Below are 15,310 nucleotides of genomic sequence, written 5' to 3'. Positions count from 1 at the left end.
AGGGCTAGCAAGTAACAGAGCAAAGATATAAATTCAAACTTAAGTTTCATAATCTGTGTTACTAAGTCAGTTACCTGATACCAAAGTTCAATTTCTAAGCACTACCTGTTCCTTGAAGCTAAAATACTATGCTTTGTTCTTTGCTGTACTCCTAGTATATATCATAACACCTAGAAAACAGGTTCTCGACATTTGTCAAATCAATAAACAAATGAATAAATAACTGACAACCCACTTATGACTCTAATACCTCTAGTGGAGAATATATACAAGTCCTCATTATTCTCTATAGCTGTAGCACAGCTAGACACATAACTGAAAACATGTAAGTCTTGTCACTGGGTTCTCTCTACCAGTTCTAAAGCATTTTATACACCATGACCATAGCAGCAGTGTGCTTACCACTTTTTACTGAGAAGCAAATCCAAGTTTGTAGGAATGTGCTTTAACTGAGATGCTGACTACACGTCATTTTAAAGGTGCTTTATTTCCAAATAATTCATTTAAGAGAACCGTTCACATAAATAGCACCACTGCTACCATGTTGTGCACAATTGCATGACCAATTTTGTAAGCTGATCACCTTGACAAATAAGCCTTCATTTTTTGATCTCCAGTGTTCCATAGAATATACAAGACACTTTACACTAACCATGCAACTTAACATTTACATTAAAACTGCAAGACCTTACGATCTGTCTCCATTTTAAGAATTAAGAACAAAAACTCAAATAATTATGTAATTTGTCCAAAAGGCACAAAGGGGCAAATCTACAATTTGAACCTAAGTCTGCTATATGCCAAAACCTATGGTCCTTCAAAACAAAGTGCCCTCAAGTAAAAGACAGCCCCTTATCTGCCTCAAAGTATTATGAATCAATTAAAAATTGAGCTAAGAACTGGGGACGCAGCTCAACAGTCAAGTGCTTGCCTAGCATATGACAAGCCTTGGGTTCAATCCCCATACCACAAAAAATAAAAGAACAAACAAACTAAGGAGTCAGGAAGACATGATCATCCAGTAACTCAAAATGTTTCCATTTAGCATTATTTACACTGCAAAGTCAACCTAAAAGATAAAAGCAAAGTGATCCAATCTTTCTTGAACCTCATGATGAAATGGCACTCTGCAAATACTATGAGAAAAATTGCTAGAATTCTATTCAGTGTTTAAGCCAGCAATGCCATGGGCTGTTGTAGGTGCAGCTTGCATGCATTTCAAGCATTTTTATCTCAATAACTGTAATGGAATAATCACTCAAGGATAATAATGCTTACTTGTGCATTTTTGGCTTGCAAAGTAGATGAATTTAATGTGTCTAGCCCTCAGTTTGTTGGAAACCTTTGGGAGAGTCCTCTTGGACAGGAGAAGGCACTGGAACAGATTTTGGAATATGACTACTCCTTAAACAACAGCTTAATTTTCACCTTATTATTCACAATTCTTATGGACCATTTGAGGGCTTTCTCATTGATATAAAGACTTGCTATCCCATGTTGGAGAATCTAGAGATTTCGAGGAAAACAGTTGATGACTTTCTTAATAGAATTGCACTGACTGATGCTTACCTTTTATCCACACTTTCGCAAACTGCCTTGACTGTCACATTATCTAGTGCCTCCAGGGCTGGGATTGCTATGGAAAGTTATTTATCAGAGTCTAATGCTGAGAGAAAATAGAATTTGCTTGTCACAGTTACTAGATATAATGAAAAGCATGAGAAACTTAGTAAAAAAAAGTATGAACCACCCAGATCAGAAGAAGTTGCCATTCTAAAACAGAAGTTGGAGCGATGTCATTCTGCAGAGTTTGCACTTAAGGTAATTACAAAGAAGAGGAAGGGCTAAGAAGACGATGATTATGTATCAAAGAAATCCAAACATGAGGAGGAAGAATGGACTGATGACAACCTGATAGATTCTCTCTAACCACTTGAAGTCAATATCTCAGTGCTAACTAATTAGCAGAAGTAGGAAACATATTTGGCACTTTATTCAAAAAGTAAAATGTGAAAATATCAAAATATATTAAACTTTTTGTTACTTAAAAAAAAGATAAAGCAGCTTCAAGAATCACTATAATACTGAATAAGAGTCATACAACCCCCTAAATGATATTGTCACATGAAAATATAAGTCAGGCTTTTTCAAAAAAATGTTATTCAAATCACAGAATAGATGGAAAATCTGTTAACAGGGTAGTTAAAGGTTAGGAAAGCACATTAGAAAGGAAAAAAAGTCTCTTATTCCAAGAGTAACAGGCCATATACAAAAATACTCTTTTGCCAACTTATAAAACAAAAAGAATATGGAAACAAATAGGAAAACTGAGAGCATTTAAAGGAATTCTTTTGTTAAGTCACCAATTAAAACAACAAGGCTCAAAGTACTAGTGATAGACCAAAGAATCTAAGAAAGAGCACCATGTGTTTAGTTCTTCTGGACTTACAGGATGTCCACTGAAAGGCAAATTCTCTAGTCAATGCAAATTTACATGGTTCTTAATAAACAGTCAGAAGATAGTTAAACCTCATTTAAAAATTACAATTAACTACTCGTTAATTTCCCTAAAAATAATTCTGAACTCATCTACCGTTAAAAATACAAATAAGTGGTGTCCATTCTCAAATTATTTCCCATTGCCCTTTATGACAATATTTGAAGATGCTGGCATTTTAATATTGCAAATCCACACTGGCTTCTCTGCCACATGTTTGCTTTTCAACTTCTTAAAGATTAATGAACCTTCACTTAAATGCTTTTCTTGCCTATTAGTCCTGATGCTTCAATAACTTTATACAATTTCCCTTGGAATAAAATTTTAACAGAGTAGGCAGTTCTTTATTCTTTATAGTTCAAATTAAAGTGTCCACAGATGATATTTCCAAATTCAGCAACCACAGTAATTCCTAAGTCTTTCCTATAACATCTTTAGAGATTCCTTCGTTGATTCACAGATTCGGTTAATAGTAACTTCTTTCCTTTTTACTATAATTCTTAGAATATTTGCTTTGCCTTTCTTCACTATTGTTTTTATTAACAAAATGAATTAAGAGTGAACCAGAAATGATACAGAATATGTAAGAACAAAATGATGTAAGGGGGAAATAACCTTTAAGTGAATTATTATCTAGTTATTTAGTAAATACAATTTGTAAGGGTTTTAATTCTGTTAGATACAGAAGTATTAAAATATAATTTGGTTAATAATATACATTCTGCTGGTGACCAGAATTGTGATTACCAATGTGCCAGATGTTAGGGAGAATATTAACACACATTTAGTAACAATTACAATGGTAACAGATTATGACTAACACTTAAATAGTGCCTACTATGCTCCAGGCACTATTCTAAGTACACTACACATATTTCATTTAATCTTCGCAACCATCCAAAGTAAGTACTATTATTTCCAAATTTACAGATGACAACATAAGCAAGAAAGTGACAAAGCTATAATTGAAATCTTGGTTGAACTACAAAGTCAAGTCAAGCTGTTGTCCTCTAAATAATCACTGCATCACCTCACCCAAACAACTCTTCAAAATACTACCTATTCCCTAAATGATAAAGAATCGAAATGTATGGTTCTCCATAATGAGGCACCACCTCACATACAATTTTATAGCCAAAAATAATATTTAAACTCCGGCTACAGCCAAATTGGTCTTCTCACCAGTCCTTCAAATCCATCATTTTCTTCTCTACACCTTTCTTCATGTAACTTTACTCCTGACTAAAATAACCTCTACAATTTTCACTCCAAACTCTGCCTGGAGTTCAAACCAGTTCCACCTCATTCACAAGATATTCTCTGACAGGTCCAGTCTGGAATTCTGTTTGCATAAATTCTTTTAGTAAATGCCACAAGCTACCACTATTAATCGTGTACTACCTCATATTTCAACTTTAAATACGCTTTTCTCCAAACTATAAATTGAGGGCCATAACTATGTTTCAAAATCTAGTATGCCTATAAAAGCTGAAAAAATACTGTTAAATAGGTGAAAATGCATTTTGATTTAGTTAGAACTATTAAGGAAAAGCAAGGAAGGTAAAAAGCTTTTTGTGACAGACCTGAATTTTAATCTAGTATTTCCTAACTCTTTGACAGTGGTAAATAATCCTCAGTTTCTATTCTCATCTGTACAAACAAAAATAAAACCTACATCCCAGAGATGTTACAAAATTTAAATGAGATAAAATAGATTACCTTCAAAGGGGGGATAGACTGACAGTTCTCATTATTAATAACAAAGTTAAAAAACTGAGGAAAAGTATCTTCAATGTGCTTAAAAAAGATAAATACCAATAAGGAATTCTATACCCAATGCATATATCCTACAGGAATGCATGCAAACAAAGCATTTTCAGAAAAACAAAATAGACTATGCCACCAGCAAACTAATACTAAGAGAAAATTCTAAAGGGTATTCTTTAAGTTGAAAAAAATTTATAAAAGATAAACGGTCTGAAATTCAGACATGAAAAAGAGCAAAAAAGTGCTACAAATATGGGTAAATCCTAGTGAATATAAACAGCTATACTATTATAAAAACAGAAATATTTAAATGTATTCTACATATTATTTACAATAAAGTACACAACTAAAATAAAGTATACGTTGAAAAAGGTAAAAGAACTCTAAGATGCATACATTGCCAGGATAAAGGGTAATAATTGTATCAATTAACAACAATTCAAAGATGTACACTGTCTTTTATGTCCACCATTGGGTGCAGTAATAAGGAGAATTAAGAGTTCATGCATTTTAAGTTCCCTCAAATGTTTGCCCTCCAACAAGTTGCCTATTTCTGGACTTTTTTCACCAAAGGAAAATGATCTCTTAAGATACTTCAGACTCTCACATTTAATTATCAACATTTTTTAAATCCATCTTTTTTTTCTGCTATACTTTTATTATCATCACAGTCTTTCCATCAGGATACATAGAATTGATAGCATGTATCTTTTTAAAGGTTATTATTAAATATTAAATATCTTTCCCCAGTTTAATTTTACATTACTCTGCCAAGAAAAAAATAATTAAAACTCAAGTTATTTGAAGACTGGACACACTTCCATGATTAGCTGTGCTATGTAAAATTTGGTGTCTTTATTCTTCCTGCTATGTAAGCAGATCAAGAGCCTAGAAAGATGGGACTGGGTCATAATTGTTTTTGTAAAGTGTGCTCATGGATGGTGGACTTTGGAAAGCAGTATGGAGATTCCTAAGAAAACCTGGAATGGAACCACCATTTGACCCATCTATCCCACTCCTTGGTTTATACCCAAAGCACTTAAAATCAGCATACTACAGTGATGCAGCCAGCAGCCACATCAAAGTAGCAGCTCAATTCACAATAGCAAAGCTATGGAACCAACATAGATGCCCTTCAACAGACGAATGAATAAAGAAATGCAGTACATATACACAATAGAATATTACTCAGCCTTAAAGAAGAATGAAATTATGGCATTTGCAGGTAAATGGATGGAACTGGAGACTATCATGCTAAGTGCTAAGCCAAATCCCAAAAAACCAAAGGCAGAATGTTTTCTCTGATAAACAGATGCTGATCCATAGCCTGGGGGAGAGGGGGTAAGGAAGAATGAAGGAACTTTGGAATGTAAAGAGGGAAGTGAAGGGAAGGGTAGGGTGGGTGTTGATGGAAGGACGCTGAATTGAGACAGACATTATTACCCTATATACATGCGTGAAAACAAAATTAAAATAAATAAATAAATATGGATGGTGAGTTATAAGCCAGGTTACAAAGTAAGGATGGGGATAAGGGAGAAACATTTTCTTAGGGCGGGGGCGAAGTAACAATTTCTGAAGAGTGCTAGTCCACAAATTTTTCCCAGGAAGGGAAATGTCAAATCTCAAAATGAGCTTCAAAGTACTGTCTCTGCGAGGGACCAGTAGTTGTCTTGCTGAGGAGAGTTAACTGCCCAGGAGGGGATGACTGTGTTGACCATCCCCAACTTCCCCAGTCAGAGGTATAGAAATGGAAAGTTTATTGCCCAATGGCTATGAAAGAGAGCTTAAGTTTGACTGGTACTGAATTATCTAAGAAATATACAACTCAGACTCTTCCTGTCACTTCAGCAAAGAAGTTATTTCTAAAAGCACTTGGGAAGTTCCTCCTCCACCCCAAGGTGGGAAGGTTCAGAGAAGGTAGTCATCAATACAGCCATCTTCTAGGCCATAATGGAATTCCTGAAGGTTGGGGCCCCACTACTGAAGTAGATGAAGGCTGCTGCCAACATCAGGACATGGAATATGTGATGGGACTGGAACTATATGTTAAATTTTCCAGGAAAGAAGAGTTTAAGGATCCAAGCAGCATAAAGGACAGTTTCAGTGATGTACTTCACAGCCATGAAGAACAACCAGTCCATCTGGTCCACTGTAGTGGCCTTGACAAATCCCTCAGCAATAGTGAAGTGCATGGTGGGCACAACATCACTCAAGCCAAGTCACAGGAACATGCCTGCTCTTGCCTGCTGATGCTTAGGAGTGGCAAACTGGTCCCACTGTGCCACGATGATGAAGAGGTAGATGAGTCAAGGCGGTGGGGAGTAGTAAGAGTAATAGAGCCAGGGGGCAAAGCTCACCATAATCAGTAGAGCAATCCCTTAATAGTCCTCACTTTCTCTGAATGACAGTAAACCGTATGGAAAAGACAGGAGAGTACTGCACCCAAAAAGAACACACCCAAAACACCTTCTCCTGAAGAGAGGCCATGAAATATATATTTGGTCAAGGCATAGTCAAGATTCCCAAAAAGAGAAACAGCAAGAAACAAGCAGATGGGTCCAGATGTTGCCGGTTTCTGTGAGGATGCGGAAGATTTTTTTTTTTTTTTTTTTTTTAATAACGGTGGAATGTTTACTTGAAAACTATATTCTGTGTAAATCTGATCTAGAAAACTAAAGTAGGACCACTGTGGTGAAGGTGGATGTAGGGTTGTTTTGGACCTCTAGGGTTCCCAAAGCACTATTTGAAGGCCACTTATCCAGTAGGTTGGCACTTACTGTGAAAAGTTCAGGGGGTGCCAGCATGCTTAAGGCTCTGGCTTTTGGATGGAAGGAACAAAGTAGGACTGCACCAGACTTATTTGTGAGTTGTTCAGTCTAGGGAAGGGCAGCAGGATTCCAGGCATTGGGGCACTGGTCTCTTTGTCCAGAGTAACACCTGCCTCATTTCACCCTCTGGTCAGCAGCCATGGCCTGCCACTCATAGGGTAGAAAATTTATCTTCACCACCTAACAAATGAGTTTAATCTTTAAAGACATGGATTACAAAGTTGAAAGCTGTGGCATCACTTTCTTTTTTTCTTGCCCTTATAAAAGGTATCATCTGGTGTATTCCTCTATCAACAAAATTGTTCAAGTTCAGATCCTGAAACAGGATAAACATCAGGTCTGTACACTGACCCTAAAGAGGGGTTTGGGGGATAATTTACAATGGAATCATCAATCAGATCCCCTTCTCATAGATGTCACGGATCATTCCCAATGGGGAGCTAACTATGTGTACAGTATTCCTGCCAAACAGCTGGAACTCACAGTGGATGAGTTGCTCCCAAAAACCATGGTTGGGTCAGATGATGAGCTAGCATGACTTGGTCCACATGTGGGCATCCAGCAGGGACATGGCATGGTACTTCATGAGGTAGGCAAGGCACAAAGTGGCTGAGCAGCTCACACCAGTGGCAGAGTGTAGCAGTGTACGGCCCTGCTTCATTTCCACACAGTGGATGCAGATGGCGATAGGGTAAAAGAAATCATAGAGCTGCGAGATGGGTGTATCAGCCACAGGCACCTAGGTGTACTGGATATCCTCATAGAAGGTATTTACCCCCTCTACTGAGATGATGATGACTGAAAACTTGGAATGGAACCATCATTTGACCCAGCTATCCCACTCCTCCATTTATAACCAAAGGACTTAAAATGAGCATTCTAGTGTCACAGCCAGCTCAATTCACAATAGCTAAACTATAGAACCAACCTAGATGCCCTTCAACAGATGAATGGATAAAGAAAATGTGTACGTATATACCAAATGGAATCTTACTCATCCTTAAAAGAAGAATGAAGTTATGACATTGTAGGTAAATGGATGGAACTACAGAATATAGTGCTAAGTGAAATAAGCCAGTCCCCAAAAACCCAAAGGCTGAATGTTTTCTCTGATAAGAGGACGCTGATCCATAGTTGGGGAAGTGGGGTAGAGAAGAATGAAGGAACTTTGGATTGTGTAGAGGGGAGTGAGGGGAGGGGTGGGGCGGAGCGGATGGGATGGGAAGGACAGTAGAGTGAAACAGGTATTATTACCCTATATGTATGATGACACTACTGGTGTGACTCACTACTGCTTACAGCCAGAGGAATAAGAAGTTATGCTCCATTTGTGTACAATGTGTCAAAATGCATTCTACTGTCGTGAGTGACTAATTAAAACCAAAAACAAAATGTGTCATTTCTTGGCACTGGCATTCCTTCCAGCTGATCAAATTCTAGTACCTTTTAATGAATTAAAGCAATGTCTTTGGTTGAGCTCAGTGGTACACACTTGTTAACCCCAATGCCTTGGGAGACTGAGACAGGAGGATTTCAAGTTGAAGCCAGCTGCTGTCTTAAAATAAAAAATTAAAAAAAAAAAAAAAAAGAACTGGAGATGTAGCTCTGTGGTACAGCACCTATGAAAATCCTACACCATGAAGGGGGGAAAAACTGCATTTACCTACAGAAGCCAGCAAAGTTATTGACTAGTTCAAAAATAAATTACGTGTACCATAGGATAAGACACTTAAGTAAGAAGAGTTGCTAGTTGATCATCAGTATATTGTTTCTCCCAGATTTGTGGTCTACCTATGAGCACAAACAGAATGAATTGCCATGTACCCGAAACACCACAGAAGCATGGCACAAAATTTAGTATGGAATGCTTGGTGTGTACCAAATCATAGAATTTTGAAAAAATCAGTGCCACATTGAAAATGAATGTTTGTGGTGCTAGGATTATTACTCAGTTGATAGAGTGCTTGCCTAGCATGCATAAGGCCCCTTGGTTCAAACCCCAGCACCACCAAAAAAAAAAAGAGCCTCTTCAGAAAATGAATGTTTGTGAACCATTCATTATATTTACGTACCAAGAAATGTCATAACCTTAAAAAAAAAAAAAAAAGCAGCTATTCATCCATATATAAGACTGTTATAGTTAATAACAGTTAAATTCAGTCAATTCTTTGGACTACCTCTATGCGACTGCCCATAATCTATCCCTTCAATACACTTTTTCATATTAATTTCTTAAGTTTTTTTTCTTTTTTAGCCCTCTGCAAACACAAATACTATTTTAAATTGTATTATTTTTTACAATTCACTATACCATGTATTTCATCTTTGCATCATTTCCAATATTGTAGGTATATACTATGCAGAAACTTTTAGAGTTCTAATCCATTTTACGTATTTTTTTCAAACCTGACTCCTTGAAAGTGCATTTTCACAATGGTAACTTTGGGCATAAGCATTGTACATGTACACAAAAATGCTAAAACTTCCTCAGCAAATGAAGAGGTGTCTTTTTTGTATATCTCCATTTATGAAAACTTGCTCAAACTTTCATCTTTTTGGGTGACCTATTAGTAAATGTTTCAAAATTCCAAATCTTGTAATGCCACGGAATATACAGACTATAAAAAAGAAACCAACTACTCATATTAATATATTAATTTCAATCCTTACAAGATAGATGAAAGCCCCATTTCATAAAGAAATTAAAACAACAAGATTAAGGTTTGTTTTGTTTTGCAGTGTTAAGAGCTCCAAACCAGGGTTCTTGGGCATGCTGGGCAAGCATTTTACCACTCAGCTACACCCTGAGTTTCATCATCAAGGTTTTTGATCAATCTTATCAAAAGACTTAGGTTATCCATCATGGGATTTCAAATGACCACAATTATAAAGTTAGGTGCATGCAATTATTAACAATAATGATATTTGCCTATATAGTTCGCTATTTGATTTATGAACAGGGTTTATCTGCTTATAACTTATTCCTATACAACTGTCACTAGTATACCTATGTATTTATGCTTGCGAAAATATGTATATTATTGCCTATTTTATTGTATAAAGTGATCTATGCATTGTTCTATGCTTTATGTTCTCAAATAGATGTAAGATACATGTATTTTTAAATAATTTAATTGTTTTTCTCAGGAGTTATATTTTGGGAATTGTGATCCTCTTTAAGATTTTAAACTTCAGCAATTGTGACCTTTAGAGATTTCAACATTTAGGATTATGGTAATCAGGATTATTCCTTTCAGGATTATGGATCAAACACATCCAGACTCAGTACTTTCCTGGCCACACCTGGAATCAGTCATTTCTCAAGGTTCCTTATAGAGGGAAACAATCTATGGGTACTAGGTATGTTCATCTGGTCTGGCTATCATTGCTTCTACCCTTTTAGTGGATAAAGCAAGTAAATACATTTATTTCATATGGATAATTCAAATTCCAACTTAACTCTACAGGGTATTTTGTTGTTGTTGTTCTGGTTTCATTTCTTTTTGACTAAAAGATATTGATGCTTAATATTAATTTACATTTACTGATATGTTTTATAACAAACTATCAAGAACGAGTCAATATTTTTTGTAGAACAAGGCTTCAGAGATGAGAAGTTTCATGCCACTTTATAAATGGTCTATTTTTTTTTTTTTTTTTTTCCAGTGGTGCTGGGAATCAAACCCCAGGCCTTGGGCATGCTAGGTAAGCACTCTACCAACTGAGCTATATCTCCAGCACCTGGTTTATTTATTTCTAACGTAAGCAAAACCAAAAGTGCCAGCACAAAAAACAATGCAGAAAAGAATAGAGAGCCACTCCACAGATACTACAGAATAAAATTACACATGGATTACAACAGCAGAAGCTGAATTTCCTCTTTCATAAACTATACTGTTTCTAAACTGTGAATCTTGTAATGCCACAGAATATAAAGAGAATTAAAAAAAATCTACTCACGTTTATATATTAGTCCCAATCATTACAAGGTAGTTAAAAACCCTACTTCATTAAAAAATTTAAACTATAAGATTAAGTTGACCAAATTCACATGATCGTGTTTTGTATAATCTACCTCCAATCCAGGGTAGAGAACACCTTTAAACAAAAACACAATTCCACATTCACAGGACAAAATATCTTTCAAGTAACTCCCAATTCAGGAACTAAAAATGTCCACCAATTACCTACAGATTCAGATCATATTCCACCTGAATTAAACGACCCTATCACCCACTATTTCCATCAATTCTAATTCCACTCAGACCAGTAAGTTCGCTCTTCCAAAAACTGCGAAGAACACTCCACCTACAGACATGATTCTATTCATTTGTCCATGCAACTTCATTGAGCATTTACTATGTGTCCTTTATGTCTGTACTTAGTATTAAGATGACAGAGGTAAAACATGAAATTTCACCTCAAAAAGATGAGAGATACACCTAACTGATTAGGTAGACTCAAACAAGTATTATCCTATGACACAAAGTCCTACTGAAGCACACATGTCAAAAAGAGATATGACCAATTAAAACTCATGTTTATTGCAAGTACAAACAAAACAGAAAATGGGAAAACTACTTTAGAAAAAATTTGGCAGGTTCTCCTACCTAAAGCTGAACACATAAAGAATCCATGGCCCACTAATTCCACCCCACGTTATATACCCACAGAAATGCATATGTGCAAGCCAAAAGACAAGTTCATAACACCACTTAACAAATATTAGTTAAAAAACTAGAAATGGCTTACATGCCCATCAATAGTACAATGGATATTGTGGTATTCATACAATGGAACAATATCAACAAACTCCTGCCACAGGAAAAGAAAATGGATAAACCTCACAAAGCCTGAAAGAAAACATATATACAGAATAAATAGTTTTGATTATATAAAGCCTGAAAACAGACAAAACTATTTGTGCACAGTAGTGCATGCCTGTAATCCCAACTACTTGGGAGACTGAGGCAAGAGGATTCAGTCTGGGCAACTTAGACCCTGTTTCAAAATTTTTTTTTTTTTTAAAAAAGCACTTGCCTACCATGTGTGAGGCCCTGGATTCAACTGCCAGTACTATACACACACAAAAAAACACTAGTTTATAAATAAAGTCAGAAGAGATAATGACTACCTCAAGGGAAGTGGGGGTGCCATGAGTAGGAGGAAGAGGTTTTTAGAGTGCTAGTATTGTTCTATTTCTTGTTCCAGTACTGGTCAAAACAGATGAATTCATTAATGAAAATTCATCAAGCTATAAATATGATTTATGTACTTTATTATACTTTAATAAAAAACTTACTTACAAAAGAGAGGAAAGAAGGAAACAGGGAGGTAAACTAGTATTTACATTATGTTAAGTAAGGGTTGGGGGTGTGGTTCAGTGGCAGAGTAGCCTAGCATGCTCAAGGACCTGGGTCCCAGTACCACTTTAAATTTAAAAAAAAAGAAAGAAAAAGTCTATACTATGTTAAGAAAGAAGCACCTAGTAAGTTCTAGACACTATGAAAATTATTTAATTATAACCACCTCTGGAGGCTGTAGTGCACACATGTCACTTCTTTTGGTGTTCCCACATCTGAATCCCCTTTTCCTATATGTGGGAAATTTCCCACCTCATGAGGCAGAGCCTACCACCAGATGGTGATTCAAAAGCTAATGACTCAAAGAAGGCAGGTCCTTAGAGAATCATTCTGGTAAGTTGAAAGCAGAACAGCAGCTTCCTCCAGTTACTAACGGCAGCAGTTCTACTTGCAATGTCTAACATCCTCTAATGGAGTTAGTAATTCAAATTCCAGTGTCTGTACCTATGATAATGTCCCTGGATACATAATTTCTGAGTGTGTTTCTCTAGCTTGCCAAGAGTCTGTGAACCACCTAATATCCTGTTCACAAGTTCCTTTGTCAGTCAATTTCTGGTTTTGGCAACTAGAGTCCTACTACTCCATTCGATAAATGTGAAAAAGACTCACTCATCACTTTGAAAAACAGTTTTTTGGGGATTTTTTTAATATAAAATTTTTAGTTGTAGGTGGACACAATACTTTTATTTTTATGTGGTATGAGGATCGAACGCAGGCCCTCGCGTATGCAAGGTGAGCACGACACCACTGAGCCACAACCCCAAACCCAAAACAGGTTTTTATAAAGTTAAATTTACCCACCATACAGCCCAGCAATCCCACATCAACTTATCTTTCCAAGGGGGGGAAAAAAATGTTTATAGTGGCTTTACTCACAATGTCCAAAACCTACAAACATCCACAAATCCACAACTACTATATTAATAAATTGTGGCAAATCCATATGTTGAAATATTACTGGGCAATAAAATCAACTCCTGATACATGCAATAACACGGATGAATCTAAAATCCATTAGGCTATATGAAAGTGCAACTCAAAATAAGTAGCACTTAATAACTTCATGTATGTGACATTCTGGAAAAAACAAAACAAGAAGTCACACCAGAGAATCCAGGGGCAGGTGGGGATGAGAGCAGGCTGACTACAAAGGAACCCAAAGGCACTTTTTGCAGTAATGGAAATAGTCTATAGATTGATCTTGGTGTTTACATGACTGAGTTAAACCCCAAAATGGTGAGTTTTACTATATATAAAGTATACTCCAATCAAAGTAACTAAAAAAAGACTCAAATAGCTAAATACTGCTGGATGCAGTGGTGCAGCCCTGTAATCCCAGAGGCTTGGGAGGCTAAGGCAGGAGGATCATAAGTTCAAAGCTAGCAACAGCAATTGAACAAGACCCCATCTTCAAAAAAAGGAAAGGAAAAAAATCTTGCTCAAAGATCATATATACAGTAAAAAGCAGAACGAAACCAAGGTTCTAATTCAAATGCCCATTCATGTTTTGAAAGATAAAAAGATTTTGCTAAAGGCACAGAGAGAAGAGAGGAGTGGGAAAGAAAAAAATTCCAAGCTATCCTTTTCTCACCAAAACTTAATCAACCTTTTTTAAGGCCTGTCTCAGACCTTACCTCTCCCATAATAGTCATTCATTTATTTGCTCATTCCATAAGTACTTTGTGAATGGCTACTATATGCCATGCACTTTGACACTTTGGACCCACCTGTGAAAGAAACAAAAATCCCTGCACTCATAGAGCTTCAGCCTATCAGGACAGTAGGGAGAGAGAGCAAAATATGATAAACCTCATAAATAAATCAATAATGTAGTCAAACAATGTTAAGTGCTATGCAAAATAAAATGGAGAGGAGGGGTTGTTCCTGGAGTAATATCCTTGAATAGTTGACAAGGGATGACATCTAGTACACAAGTAAACAGCTTGTCTTTGATAAAAAGATAGTTATTCTATATTAAGAGGAGGTAAGGGCAAATGCTAAGTACAGAATGATTCAATTTTCTTAGTGAAGAAAGAAGCAAGGTCTTCAGCTGAGTGGGAGAGAATTGTCCCAGTTTAAAAAGAAAGGGAATAAATCAAAAATAAATAAATAAAGGAGTATTAAGGAAGATCAATAGAGTAGAGGAAGGAGAACAGGAGGGGGGAAGGGAAAAGGGAAAATGGGGATAGAAATCATATTGTTTGCATGTGTTATTTTGTCAGAGTGAATGAACCTAAATACTATGCATAATTATAATGCTCTAACAAAAAGAAAGAAAGAGGATGACATGACCAAACAGCTATCTAGGATAGTGACAGAGTAAATAGACTAGGCATATATGATTGCCTGGCAGCATTAAGGACCTACTTAAAGTTCAAGTTCATAAATTTAAAAATATTATCAATCAATGATGTATGTGTGTTTAAGTATGTTTTCCAGATACATTCAGTTGTGCGGGTACAGGCATAGGGTAGAAGAGTTGGAATTTTTACCTAGTGAATATGCTAAATTTGGCATAAGTGTGTAGGTACATGCAGAGGAGATAAGTATAATGACTGACTATGGTATTTAAGCTGGGTGAGGAAGAAAATGAGATAAAGGAGATAAAGAACAATGAAAAAGGTAGGATCAATGGATCTGAGATCCATGGTCTAATAGAGGTCCATGGAAAACAAGATAACATGGAGAAAAGTGCTCAAGGAACTGAGAGGTCACATATTAGAAGAATCATCTATGCGCTCAAGTCCAAGAAATCACTCCAGTCTCTGGCAACTGTAGTCTTATAATTATCACATAATTTGGCATTCAAATATCTTTTATAAGCCATGCCCAACTCAAATACTGGCAAACTT

At 36.2% G+C, this 15,310-nt stretch overlaps 1 protein-coding gene and 2 pseudogenes across 4 annotated transcripts in view; 1 reads left to right on the top strand and 2 right to left on the bottom strand.

Moving 5' to 3' along the window:
* The window catches only part of Strbp (spermatid perinuclear RNA binding protein), a 151,430-nt gene that overhangs the window by 101,538 nt on the left and 34,582 nt on the right, over positions 1-15,310 (bottom strand). The window lies entirely within an intron of this gene.
* Positions 1,093-1,929, top strand: LOC124965024 (cyclin-H-like; annotated as a pseudogene).
* LOC124964807 (adiponectin receptor protein 1-like) lies at positions 6,176-7,071 on the bottom strand (annotated as a pseudogene).

The sequence above is a fragment of the Sciurus carolinensis genome, chromosome 14 (genome assembly GCF_902686445.1).
Source record: "Sciurus carolinensis chromosome 14, mSciCar1.2, whole genome shotgun sequence".
Lineage (NCBI taxonomy): Eukaryota > Metazoa > Chordata > Mammalia > Rodentia > Sciuridae > Sciurus > Sciurus carolinensis.
This window is presented reverse-complemented; position numbering and strand designations above follow the sequence as displayed.